Below are 14265 nucleotides of genomic sequence, written 5' to 3' on the forward strand. Positions count from 1 at the left end.
GCCAGGAGCCCCGGGTCCCGCCCCGGCCGGGTTTCTGCTCCGGTACTCACTGCGTGGGGAAAGCGGGGACCGGGCCGCAGCTCCCTCACGCGCGGGTCAGCAGCCTCAGAAGCCACCACAGCAGTGCCTCAGCTGCAGCGTCGACCGCAGTTCCGGGGCGGAGCTTCCACTCACGCGTGCGCGCTGCCGCAGGAAGTTCCGCCTCCACGCCAACTCCGCGACCTGACGGGCTGCTGCGCGGCTTCAGCCCTAGGAGCTTGGAGAGCGAGGCGGAGAGTGTCCCCAGCCTCACGCCGGGAAGCTCTTCTGTGGCGTAGGGCTCGGCGCAGGCCAAAGGTTCGTGCGCTCCATTCCTGGCGGCGGTTCGCCGGCGCAGCCCGGAACGCAAGCCTTCTCGCGGGAGTTGTCCACCTGTTGGGTACCCACTGTGTGCCTGAAGCTTTGCACACCGTTTTGTCATTTAACCGCTGAAGGTACAGTCTCCTCCAGGGTTTTGTGCCTTGCCCGTTGCACCCGGATCGTTAAGGTCGATCTGCTCGACTCAAAACACAGGCTTTAACCGCCAAGCGGGCTGGCTCCTTTGTTGTAATGCAGAGAAGTTGGCTTCACAGTGAGTAGTGACCTTTACCTCGTGGCTGTCCCGGGGCCACCTGAAACTCCCTTCGCATACCTCGTGTCTGGATGATGCTGGGAATCACGACAGGACATTCGCGGGAAATTGGCCCAGCTTCGGTCCGTTGTGCACTCGCCCCTCTCCATCATGGAGCCACCGTGGCTCAGGGCTTCACCCTTGTCTTGGGGGGCTTGCCATTTGTATCTCCAAGATTTGAGGTAGCATAGAGCCTGTCTGTAACTGGTGCCCGAAGAAGTCTGACAAGAGACTGGAGCTGCCCCTGTTGGCGGGGCGAGGAGAAAGGGCTGCAAGTCCCTGAGTGGCAGGTAAGTTGTGGGGTTGTCTTTCTGGAACCTTACCTAACAGGGGCTGTTTGCTGGGGAAAGGAACCCCAACAGAGGGGCTGGAAGTAGACCCCTGTGGTGGAAATTGGGAGCATCTTTCCGAGTCAGGATGCTACCCTGTGTCAGGATTCTCCAGAGAAAGAGAACCCGCAGGACTCTGTGTGTGTGTGTGTGTGTGTGTGTGTACATACATTTAAAAGAAATTGGTTTAATTTTTTTTTTATAAGAAAGAGGGAGATTCCAGCAAAAGCAAAAGAAGAACAAAGATTGTATTATAACAGTGGAAACAGATGTTTTTTTCTCTTCTTAGTATTTTATTTTCTAAGGAAATAAAAATGTGTGATAATTTAATAGACAAAGAAGCAGGGCTTTTTTCAGTTGGTAAAAGTAATCAAAATCAAGACAAGTAAGGAATGAGTCCATGAACCCCAGGGACCCAAGCAGAAGCCTCCAAAATCATTGGTTGCTGTGGGTGTACTTAACAATGTGTAGGTATGTCTTCAAAAACAAAACAGAAGAATATATGTGGATCATGTGGTTATCATCAAGAGTGCACCTGAAACAGTTGGAGATGGTGAGCTCATAAAACTCCCCAGTAAGAAGGTGACATGTCAAGTGGGGGAGAGCTCCTGGGGAGGGCTGAGGGTCTAGAATCAGATTACCTGGATCTTGATCTAAACTCTGTAACATGAGCTGTGTGACTTTGGCAAATTATTTAATCTGGCATCTGTTTCTTCATTTGTAAAATGAGAACAGTACTGTTATGGGGAGCTGCTTCAGAAAACACTCTTAGTCCAAATTCAGATCATTGAGAGCTTTATTTACCTGGCCAGGACTGTCACCCACCCATAGAGACTGAAGCTCTGTGGGAGAACAGCAACTTCCTGGCCTGTATCCTGGGAATTTCAAGATGAAAACCACAATTCAGGGGCTTTCCTTAGTGTCATGCAAGTAAGCCAATCACAGAAATTAAAACAATAGTTAGTGGGACCTGGGAGCTCTAAGCAGGGCTGGAATTTTCCAGTTAGCAATCAAGGACAGAAGTAGAGAAAAGGCAATCAGCTTTGCAAGTCAGTTAACCACATTTCCAGGTTCAAGCAGGTGCGAGACAGCAGTATCCTGACTTTGAACAGGGGTCGGCCAGGGATAGAATCTATTTCAAATTCATGTAGACCCACAAGTGCACTCAAACCCAGGATGTAACTCTCCATGATCACCACTGCATCCTGAGTAAGGTATAATTTGTGGAGTACAAAGTACAGAAAAACAGTTTTTATAGCTTTCATTTCAGTTTCTCAGAAACAGCTCTTGTAACAGTTTTTATTTTTAAAGAAGGCAGCAAAATGGAGTCTTAGGCCTGTCTGTGACAGCTCTTGCTTTGTAATTGTCTTATCTCACTTATCATATCTATAATCTATATTTTTTACTAATCTGTAACCTATAGCTTACACTCTTACTGATTTTGATTAGTTTACACCACAACAGTACCAGTAACTCTCAGAGAGTTGTGAGGATTAAGTGGGATAATCCATGTAAAGTGCTCCCTGTGGGACCTGGTGCATGGTGAGGCCAGGTCAGCCTTAAAACTATTCCTGTTATTTTCATCATGCACTTTCTTCTAAGCATTTTTTTATAATACACATCAAAATACAAAAAAAGTTTGGGGAAAACAGTTCAGTCAAGTGCCCCACAGTGTTATTTCAACCTTTTGCTGTTATCAATAACACCATGATAACTATTCATGTGCATATGGTTTTTGCACATCTCTGATTCTTTTTTTTACAACGAATGTGAAGATGAACAATTTCCGGTCAAATGAACTTATACTGCATGTTATTAAATTGCTGACCAGAAAGTCCATGTCCACCCTACCCAGCAGGGAAAGAGAATTTGTCTAATCCTTTCCAAGTCTGCAAATGCTGGTATTTTCAGGTTTTTGCTTTCTGAGCAGATAATAAGGACATACTCATTTTCATTCCATCCCTGCCATGAACCATGGAGGAATAAAAGATAATGACAACAAATTGTTCTGCAGGTGGCCTGGACTGTGCCAGCTGACTTCCCTGTGCAGGAATGTGAAGGTGGAGGGGAAACAGGAACTGTAATTCTGCTTTTGCTGCAAGCATAATAGTAGGGACTTAATTGAGTCCCTATTTGATCCTTCCTTCCTTCCTTCCTTCCTTCCTTCCTTCCTTCCTTCCACCCAGGGGCATTCTGCCACTGAGTCACATCCCCAACCCTTTCTATTTATTTCGAGACAGGGTCTCACCAAGTTACCCAGTCTGTCCTCAAACTTGAAATCCTTCTACCTCAGCCTCCCAAGTCTCCAGGATTACAAGCGTGTACCACTGTTGGTACACTGGTGTTGGTTTTCTGGGTGTTGGTTTTCTGCAGAAGTGGAGTTCCAGGACCCAGTTCTTATCCTATTGGACATTTTACTGCCATAGATGACACTTGCAGTTCATCCTCTCTCAGCCTTTTCTGTAATATATATCATTGTGTGGTGTGTGATTTGAGTTATAGATATTAGTAGTTAAGATTGGAATGGAATGAAAGAACTTGGGGATTGCCAGTGTCATGACACTAGGTGAATCTGAGAGGACTCTGAATTAAAGCTGATGGAATTGATGTAGCTTGTGAATTTATTGTTAGTCAATAAATTCTGATATTGTGGAAAGACACAAATTTGTCCAGTCTATGTTATTTTCTTGTGATATATAGGAAAGGCGAATTCAGTTCAAGGTCATGCTTTGCATATTCAAAAAATGGCAGATGGGAATGCCTTCCTCTAAGGAGAATTTAACATTATAAAGAACAAAGTTTACTCTGAGGTCATCTAAAAGGAAAGAGTCTGAAGGACTCTTTTTGATTAGCTCCTTGTAAGATTCTCAGGAGGCTCTTACCTGAGACAAAAACAGAAAACAACTTGAGTGAGTGAGTTTTAACACTGGTTAGCAATGGTTCTTCCCCACATTCCCCAGGCATAGGTGATTGTCCCAAAAGCACCTGCTTAGCAGCTGGGGATCACGGTAGCACCAGTTCATGCTGACTCCCTGGTTATTGTTACAGCACTAGAGATTCATGCTGCATGAAATAAGCCAGTCCCCAAAAAGTCAAAGATCAAATGTTTTCATCGGTATGTGGAAGCTACACAAAAATAAGGGGAGAGATGATTCATAAAAAAGAGGGGAAAAAAGGGAGAAGGAATTTCATTGAAATAGAGAAAAGATTAGTAGACAAGGAGATTGAGGAGAAGGAAGGAGGGACAGGAAAAGGGAAGAACAGTGGAACGGCCAAACTTTGGTACGTGCGCCTTGATATGGCAGAGGAGTCCCCACATCAGGTGTATCTACAGAACAATTTTTTTTTTTTTTTTTTTTTTAGTTTTCGGTGGACACAGCATCTTTTGTTTGTATGTGGTGCTGAGGATTGAACCCGGGCCGCACACATGCCAGGCGAGCACGCTACCACTTGAGCCACATCCCCAGCCCCAGAACAATAATTTAAAAAACAAAATAAACTGTAAATGGATTGAAGAAGATGGAAGGGAGTGGGTGCTGGTGTTAGAAATATCAGGGTGCCGCAAGAATTCAGACACGCACTAAGTAAGTTACTCGGCAAGGCAAATTTTACTTCTGCAGAAGGTAGTGCTATCAAAACATCTGGCAAACTAGTACACTGGGCAGGAAGTGTGCCCAGGGCTTCATCCCTGAGGTGGCACTGCCCTTTGCTCTGATAGGAGGAGTTGGAGTTACAGTCCAAGTGATTGACTAATTTAAAAGAGAGGAGGGCAAGGGGAAGGGTTGTAGTTATGATCAGATGATTTCCTACACTGCAGGCATTATGAGGACAAAGGGAGATATATTGGGGGCTTCAAAATAGCTACATTTCAACCACATGGTTTAGATGACAGCAAACACATTTGTTTGTTACGTATGAGGAAACTCAGACTATCGGTTTAACTTTGACAGAAAAGAGAATGTGAATCTTACACTGGGGACTGAATTGGAGCGAGTTGTGTTCCACGCTTCTGTGATTGTGTCAGACTATATCCTGGTGTTGTAGATAATAAAAAGCAAATTTTAAAATTAAAGCAGTTTAACATAAAGGTCTTAACTTGCTTTATTTGAAATTCTAGATCAGGCAATACTTCATTTCATACAATAGGACCCTCCCCAATCTGGCCACAGTGGCACCCTGACCCTGTCACTTGGTCACTGGTAATGAGCCTTGCCCAGGAAAATCACCACAGTGACTAGTCTCCCGTTTCCTGTTCCTTTGAGCTTCAGCATAGCACAGTATCTCTTGCCCTCGACACGCCCACTCCAGGCCAATTCTCCGAAACTGAAGTTGCCCTCCGACACAGCCCACTCCAGGCCGATTCTCCGAAACTGAAGTTGCCCACCGTCTGGACCCTTTGCTTTGACAACTATGTGGAGCTGGTTCATTAAAATCCTCCACTGACCCCCTACAGTGACCTTTAACCCTCTGCGTTCGTCTCTGCCTGTGCTCTTGGCAGGGAATCCTGTAGCCCTCACTGGGCTCTAGCTGAGGGGCTGCTCTGTATTCTGTATATGTGTACCTACATCGTTGTATGAAGAGTGGTGTGTGACTTGAGTGTTATATATATTAGAAATTAAGCTTGGAATGAATTAAAAGGACTTGTGATTGCCCAGCGGATGACTATTAGGTGACCCATGGGTATTTGGTGAAATCAATACTACTATAAGTGGTTTGCTTGCAAATTTATTGTTATTCAATAAATTCTGACATTGTGGAAAGATACATTGAATTTGGCCTGTGTTAGTGGCTTAGCTTACCCACAGCCATTGAGCCCATCCTTTGCAAGGCAAGTTTAATTGGCACTAATCCTTGATTAATTTATCTATAGTGGGATGACAGTATCCCCATTGACCTTTGGGTATGGACTTCATTCAGGCAGGGCTGTTTAGCCTGCCTCCAGCTGCAGAGACTGTTCTGTGTTCTCAGGGTGGACAGGAGCCTGGGAAATGGATAAGGAGAAGGAGCAACGGAACCCTGAGTACCTTTCTGCGTCCACCCAGGGCCACAATCACCGTGATCAGAGGTGAGTGTCTGCTGGGAAGGGGCTCCAGCCTACCCTCACCCTGAGCCTTTGGGAGCAGCTGACCTGGTCCCAGCCTGGGCTTCCCTTAAGACCTAAGACCTGCTTGGGTGAGGGTTGGATGGGCAAGGGACAGAGATGGAACGTTAGAGAATAGGACCATGGAGACAGGGACCCTAGAAAAGTTACTAACTTTAAAATCTGAACTGTACATATTTGGATGCATCCTGGAAATGGCTCACAAACCGCAATAGGACACAGGTCGTGTCACCAGAACTGAAAGTTCTGCTACTTGCTGATCCACTAAAGCTCAGGAGACAGGTTGATGGAGGAAAACAGGTTTAGTAGATTGAGCTAGGAGTGCTGGCCTGAGAATAGATAACAATTTTGGTTTTCCGGAACTTTTCTGGCACCTGCTCAGGCTGGGCTGGGGGTGCCTCGGTTTCATTCTCAGCAGGAGGAAACTCAGTTGCAGACGGACAGTTCATCAGGACACTGGGAAGCCTGGGGCTTTCAGTGTTAAAGGGCTGTGTTCTGTGCTCACCATCAGAGGGCACGCCCGTGTTACACTGTTTCTGGGAAAGGCTCTAAGCCTTGGGTGCTTCTGCACTGCCACCAAGATGTCAGCTGGAGCCACAGAAAATGGGGAAAGAGTACTGCTGAGTCCCTTCTGCAGAAATCTCAGTCAGATAGAAAGTTCCTGGAAGGAGGTTCCAGAGGGTGAAGTGGCCCAGGGCTTGAGGTGAGGGTAGAAGCTGTGGCCCAGGGGCACAGAGGGTCTGGGTTCTGGCCTGGAGCTGCCCCTAACTTGCACTGTGTCCACGTGAACGTCTTCCCTCCTGGGCTCCAGCCTCCCACTCTGATTTGAGGGGGCCTGCCAGCTCTCTGTTGGTGGCTGGGTCTCATCCTGTCTCCCACTTGGGTTCACCCCTGGGCATGCCTTTCACCTGTCAGCATAGCTGCCCCTAAGACCCCTCCCCCAGTGAGAGCTCCAGGGGGCTTCTGGAAGTGAAGGATACAGTGGGTCTCTCGGCTTCATATCCTTCTGGGGCCCCTGGGGCCTCTGACCACAGCTGCCCGCTCTGTATGCTCTTCTTCTTCATCTTTTTTAGGGGAGGATGAGATGTCCCAGTCATCTAGTGTGGCCAAGGCCTCCACTGGTTCTGTCCCTGTGGGGGCCCCAGGACCAGCTGGACCAGGGTCTGATCCCCCACATGCCCACCCAAGGATGGAGATAGGAATTTCTCCCACCTGGTAGGTATCAGAATCCGCACGCCGATCCTCAGCCTCCCCAACCTCCCCCTCAGCTCAGCTTCTCTGTTGTGTTAGAGCACGCTGCCCTGATGGTCTCCTCCACGCTCACTCGGCCAGAGACCACAGTGTGGGAGTCCTCTGGTCTCTGGGCCTAGGTTAATTTGTTTCTAAATGTAGGGGTAGGCTTAGGCCACTCAGATGTCTCCCAGCACCAAGTCCCATCCAATTGGGTGGCACAGAAGCCCTTTACACTGGCCTTACGTGCTTTACAAAGGCCTGGCAGCTGGCCAGTACGGGCTGAGGCCTGCTTCCTGGACCTCTTGGTCCAGCCCATGGCCTGTGAGCTTCAGTCTTGCTGGCTCAGAGCCTGGTCCATGGTGTCCTCCTCCCAGCACCTGTATTGAGCCTTCCCCTGGGAGCAAGGCAGCAGAGGCACACTCCTATTTTTTTAATTGTGATAAAATACAAGTAAAATAAAATTTGCCACATTAACAGATTTTAAGTGTATACTTCAATAGTGTGTACTTAAGTACATACACACTCTTATGCAACCATCACCAACATCCATCTCTGGAATTCTTCTTCTGTTGCAAAACTAAAACACAGTTAAACACTCTGCATTTCTTACTCACCCTGGCCCCGGGCAGTCACTTTAGGAATTGGACTACTCTCCTACCTCATAGACGTGGAAGGTGTGTGCCCTTATTTCACTCAGCATAATATCTTCAGGGCCCATCCATGGTGTAGTAGGTGTCAGAATCTCTTTCCTTTTTAAGTCTAAATTAACATTTCATTGTATGAAAGATGACATTTTATGTATTCATTCATCCATTAATGGACACCTGGTTTGCTTCTATCTCTTGATTATTGTGAATAAAACTGCTCTGAACATGGGTGCATCAATCTCTTCAAGATTCTTTCAGTTCTTTTGGCTATATACCCAGACACAGAATTGCTGAATCACGGGGTAATTCTATTTTGAACTTTTTGAGGAAGTGCCATAATGTTTTCCATAGCAGCTGTACATTTTGTATTTCCACCAACAGCTCACACTTGTTTCAATATCTGCACATCTTCCCCAAAACTTGCTGTTTTCAGTTTTATTGATAGCAGTCATCCTAACAGATTGAGATGGTTTAGATTTTGTGTTTCCTTGATGATTAGTGATCTCAAGCATCTTTTCATATGCTTATTGACCATTCCTATATCTTTTTTGAGAAATGTCTGTGTTGTTAGAGTACTTTGCTCATTTTTAATGTGTTTTTGTTGTTTTTAAGATGTAAGAGTTTTTTTATATTTCAGATATATGATTTTCAAATATTTTCTCCTAGGCTGTACGTTCCCTTTTCATCCTGTTGCTTATTTTTTTATGAGCAAAAGTTGATTATATCTCTTGATCCAGGAACCTTTTTCTGTAATATTGTGTGTCTCTTTGATCCTGTGCCTGGGCCTGGCACAGAGGGGGTCAGAGTGAAGGAAACTTGGTCCTTGACCGTAGAGAGGTCAAAATCCAGCAGAGGAGACAGATCATGACATTTCATTGTGGAAAATTCTGCAGCAGAAGCAGCATAGTGGACTTAAACTTGAGTGAGTGGGTAGAGGTCCAGCAGCTGAGAAAGATTGGGAATGTATGTTCAGGGGAGACTTTCTGGAGAATGTGACAGATGGTAGGAAAACTGGCCTAAATCTGGCAATTAAACGACCCAAGGCCTGAAGGAGCAGGAAATGGCTTCTATTTATCTCACAGAACAGGAACATTAAAATTATATAGGTTCATATGGCTAAGGGTTACCAATGGGCAGCATAGGCCTAGGGTATGACCAAGGAATGTGGCACAGAGTCCAAGATCTTTGGAAGTAATGGAGGAAGAACAGAAAGACCAACTTAGTGGATATCCATAGTCCACTGTATTTGTTTATTGCTTTTTGCAGTTTCAGTTACCTGTAGTCAACTGGAGTCTAGAAATACTAAATAGAAAATACCAGAAATAAACAATTCATAAGTTTTAAACTATATTCTGCTCTGAATAGTGTGCTAAAATCTTAGGCCTTCCTGCTCCATCCTGCCTGGGTCATTAATCATCCTTTTTTCCAGCAAATCCTTACTGTATATGCTACTGCCTGTTAGTCACCTAGTATCTGTCTAGGTTGTCAGATTGACTGGTGGTACCACAATGCTGTGTTAAGCAATCCTATTGTACCTAATAATGGCCACAAAGCACAAAAATAGTGATATAAAGGAGACACCAGAACGTAAAACAGGACAGATGAATTTTGGTACTCTGTGGCAAAACTGCATGTGTGTATGGGCTTCAAGGTCTTGGAGTGTATCCCCATGTAAATAAGGGAGGGACTACTGTGTCATTTCAGTGTGTGTGTGTGTGTGTGTGTGTGTGTGTGTGTGTGTGAATGGAAGGAGAGACAGAGGTCATGAACCATGAGCTAAGGCTTCGGGAGCTGATCTTCACCTTCTCTCCCTGGACAGGGACCATGCCTCCTCTTCCTAGGGATCTGTCTGAGATCATCCTGCGGGTCCTAAACTCTCTGGAACCCTGGGTCTCAGCTGCCTGAGCACCCCGTCTCTACCCCTGTGGTGATTGTTGTCATATATGCACTGCCAACTCCAGGATCTCTAAACAATTCGGGAGGTCCAGGCATGCTCTGCCTAGTGTTAAGGACTCAGGCCCCACCCTGACCGAGCTCTCTCTTCCTCTCAGATGCTGGCTAAGTAAACCCCCTCCGTTCCCAGCTGGCTCAAGGGCTCCTTCCTACATAACCTCTGGCTGCAAGAGGATCAGAGAGGTCTACCCTGCCTAGGGTGCACGGTGCTGAGGGATCCAGGCAAGCTCACACCCAGTCACGTGGAGGGGCATGGGGTGAATTACAGAAGTAACCTCATGCTTTCTGCCTTCCTGTGTCCTGTGTCTGTGCACCCCCTCCCTTCCAGAGGCGGATTTATTCCCCCTCCTTTGAATCTTGGCTGCTTTCGGGACCTGCTTTAGCCAATAGAAAGCAATGGAAGGGCCACATGGCCTTCCACTGTAGCTCCCAGAGCCCATTGCCACATGAGAACAAGTCAGGCTGGCCTGCTGGAGGTCATCAAACACATGCACAGAGTGAGGCCGCCCATTCATTCCAACAAGGCTTCATAAGCTAGCCCTGCTAAGATCCGAAAAACTGATTGCAGCTGAGACCAGAAGAGCCAGTTGCCTAAATTGCTGACTTGCAGAGTCAGAAAAATCATGAGCTAAATAATTTTTGGATCCACTAAATTTTGTGGTTTCTTATTATCCAGCCATAGATAACTGACCACATAACATGATGTGTATAAGACACTGAGAGGATCGTGCTATTTGACATGTAGGACAAAGCAGTCAAAGATTAACTCTAATGGTGGCTATCTGTGAAGTCTTCCTGAAGGAGACGCTATCTTCAGAATTATATAGTTATAAATACCAGAAATTTGATTACAACTGGCTCAGAGTTCAGAGGACTCTATTGCCTTATTAAAATTAAAGAACTGAAAGAAAATACATATATTAGTCTTTGTTGTGTTACTACAACAGAAGACCTGAGGCAGCTAACATATAAAGAGAAAAGGTTTAACTAGCTTACAGTTGTAAAGGTTCAAAATCCAAGATCAGGTGGGCCCCACTGGTTTGGTCTCTGTTTGGTGCAATCATATGTTGGAGCACATCTCGTGTGTGATCCTGAAAGTGGTAGGGACATGTGACAGTGCCTGCCACAGGAGCAGAGACTGGGGTATTTGGACAGTTGAGACCCAGATCACATCTTATTCCTGTAATTTACTCCAAGTCCTTTAATGTGCGTTTGGTGGGGAGGGAGATAGGGATACCTAATGATGCCCTTAGAGAGTACACCCCCATGACCTGAGGACCTCCCACTCAGTCATACCTCTTAAAGTTCCACAGTACCTCCCTGCCCTTCTGGGGACCAAGTCTTTACATATGGATCTTTGGGGGACACTACCAGAGTAAGCTCAGCAAAATTTGATGTGTCTCTTTCCATGTCCAACTTTATATTGAAGTTAAAAAAAAAAAAAGAACTACAACAAAATTACTATCCTAATCGTTTTTAAGTGTGCAGTTCAATAGCATTCAAGTATATTCACTCGCATTGTTGTGAACAAGGTCTCCAGCATTTTCTCATCTTACAAATCTGAAACTCTGTACTATATTGAGATAACAATCCCCTCTCCCCTTTCTCCCAGCCCCTGGTATCCACCATCCTCCTTTCTGCCTGTTTGAATTTGACTACTCTAGGTCCTCACATTAGTGGAAATCGACAGTTTTTGGCTTTTTGTGATGATTTATTTCACATAGTATAATGTCCCAAGGCCTAGCTTTGTTACAGCATGTGACAGAACTAACTTCCTTTTTAAGATAGCATAATATTCCATTGTATTTATAACTCACATCTTGCTCATCTCATTCTTCCATCAGGGAGCACTTGGGTTACTCCTACCTCTTAGCAATTGTGAATAGTTCTATGCATATTTTCTGTTTTGGAGAAAGCTCAACATAAATTTCAAAGCTGAGAAGAGTGAGCACAAGGAAAACAATTTTAGAAGAAGTTAATTTATTCTGTGAGTCTTTACAACTGCTCTAGTTTTTTTGACACCTTCCTCCCCAGAAAGACTGTTTAATATAATTATTTGACAAGAATCAATCTTTTCTCTCTCTCCCTATATTTCAATTATGAAGCAATAATTTTAATCTTGAACAGGAATTGTAAAATAATTTTTTTAAAGACATAAAATATCTGAAGTGTTAACCACCATTGAAGACTGTCATTTGATGTCAATTAAAAAAAAAAAAAAAAAAAAAAAAACTCTGGGAGAAAAAAACAGTATTTCTATATTATATTGCAAACAATCATTCTTAAAAGTCATTACTGTATATCAATGGTAATATAGTTGTTTTTAAAATGACACACCCTCCCATGGTTAACCCACAACGATTGATACAGTGGTCAAATCCCAGCTGGAAAACGGAGGAGAGTGGCGTCTCTCATTTTGTTGCTGGATCCCAGACCAGAGACTCTCCTGGGGTCCCAATGAACGGGATTCCGTCACCTTTCCACATGAGAAATCTGTTAGGTAGCAGTTAAGGCATGAGCAGGAGGTGAGAATTCTGAGAAGATACTCAGTACAAAGCCTATCAGTTAATTGACAGTCCTGTCTCAGTGGTAGTGGAAGGCCTGGCAAGACAGCTATTTCAGGACCCTTGCCTGATCTCAGCCCCATAGATGAATCTTCTTACAACTGGAGAAAAACAGATAAATCCAGGGGAGGACAAAGATAGGTTTGCTTAGCAGGGCCTAGTTGCTAAGACACCTTAAGCATGACCCTGCACAAAAATACAACCAGAGATTTCCAGGCTAGGAAAGAGGGGTGATCATCACTGATGATTGTGGGCCCCCTCACCATGAATTTGGCCAAACCAGTTCCAATTAGGACCTGTCAGCCAGGAAGGATGACCAAGAGTTGCCCTTTGATTGTTAGCTAGAGTAGTCCGTCCGACCAGAGCCCACAGGTGATACTTGGGTGAGACCTAACAATCTCCCTCCACCCCATTAAAAGCTGGGATGTAAGTGGGAGAGGGCCCACCTCTCTCCCTGTGGGTGCTCCCCCCACCCACCCACCCACCCCACCCCTGCTTCTTTTTCTTCTAGTAAACATTGCTATACTTTTGCTAAGCCTAGTGTCTTGCCTGAAATCCTCTCGTGTGAAGACACTGTTAAGGTATGACTCCAAAATCCCAAATAAAACTCTAGGTCTTTTTGAAGTAAAGAAAAGGATTTCTTCTGGCCAGGGCCAAGAGAGCAGACAATAGGTGTGCTTCTGCCACCCTACATGTGCATTAAGCCATCTACAGGGAGCGAGGGTTGCTAACTGCCAAGGGAAATTCTATTAAAAATAAAAAGGAAACATTGGCTCTACTTGAGACAATTTGATTACCTAAGCAGGAGGCTGTCGTCGCTACCCAGGTCACCAAAAAGGAGACTCTCTGGTCATCAAGGGCAATAATTTTGCCAATGAGACAGCTCAACAAGAGGCCCTGGACTCCAAACCAGAACCAGTCACCATGTTCCCTTTGGCCTTGTATCCCCAAACCAGCCTTCCTTCCCTCCCACATTATCTGCCAGAAGAAAAAGAGAAGGTTAAAGAAAAGGGGGAACAAAATCAGAAGCTGGTGGGTCCTCCTGACTCCAGACCATGGTACCCTGAGCTTTGGGAAGAACATTAGTATTGGATTTATGTGCAACAACTCCTTGGGGGAAGAATCAACTGGCTGAATTTCTAAGACATATTGTATCCCAGGGCTAAAACAACGTCCCAGGACATCTCTGGGCAATGTCCAGCCTGCCAACAGGTAAATGCCCAACAAGAAAGGTGGACCCATTCTGGGGTCCGCAATCGAGGAGAGCTGCCTGGAGATCACTGGGAGATTGGCTTCACCGAGGTAAGACCTCCCTCCAGTAGTTATACGTTTCTCTTTATTTTTGTGGATACTTTCTCAGGTTGGCCAGAAGTGTATCCAACAAAATTTCTTCTTAATAAAGTCCCACCAGGCTGTGAACTGCCTGTCACCAGAAGGTCAGCTGTCAGGCCGGCATTCACTGCAGCGACTGGAAATTTCATTGCGCTGACCAGCCTCAAAGTTCTGCACAGGTTGAGCACGTGAACCAGACCCTCAGTAGATTTACATTAGAGACAGTGCTGGGTGGCCAGTGCCTTTGCCTGTTGCTCTTTTGCGTGCCCGATGCACCCCTTAATCTTTGAGATTATATATGGGAGACAACCCGTCTACTTCCCTGGGTTTCTGATATTCATTTGGCTAAAATCAGCCACCAGTCTCTTGTTAACTACCTTAAGTCTCTCTAACAGATACAAGAAAAGGCTTATAGACTCTTCCTTCAGGAGAACCAACCCAGAAAGTCCACTGGTTT

At 45.4% G+C, this 14265-nt stretch overlaps 1 protein-coding gene across 1 annotated transcript in view; it reads right to left on the reverse strand.

Moving 5' to 3' along the window:
- The window catches only part of Ddx24 (DEAD-box helicase 24), an 18230-nt gene extending 18023 nt beyond the window's left edge, over nucleotides 1–207 (reverse strand). Inside the window, exon 1 of the mRNA XM_015495097.2 lies at nucleotides 51–207. The gene's annotated coding sequence lies outside the window, so the exon portion shown is untranslated. The remainder of the gene's footprint in view (nucleotides 1–50) is intronic.
- Between the last annotated feature and the right edge of the window lie 14058 nt (nucleotides 208–14265).

The sequence above is a fragment of the Marmota marmota genome, unplaced genomic scaffold, assembly GCF_001458135.2.
Source record: "Marmota marmota marmota unplaced genomic scaffold, marMar, whole genome shotgun sequence".
Lineage (NCBI taxonomy): Eukaryota > Metazoa > Chordata > Mammalia > Rodentia > Sciuridae > Marmota > Marmota marmota.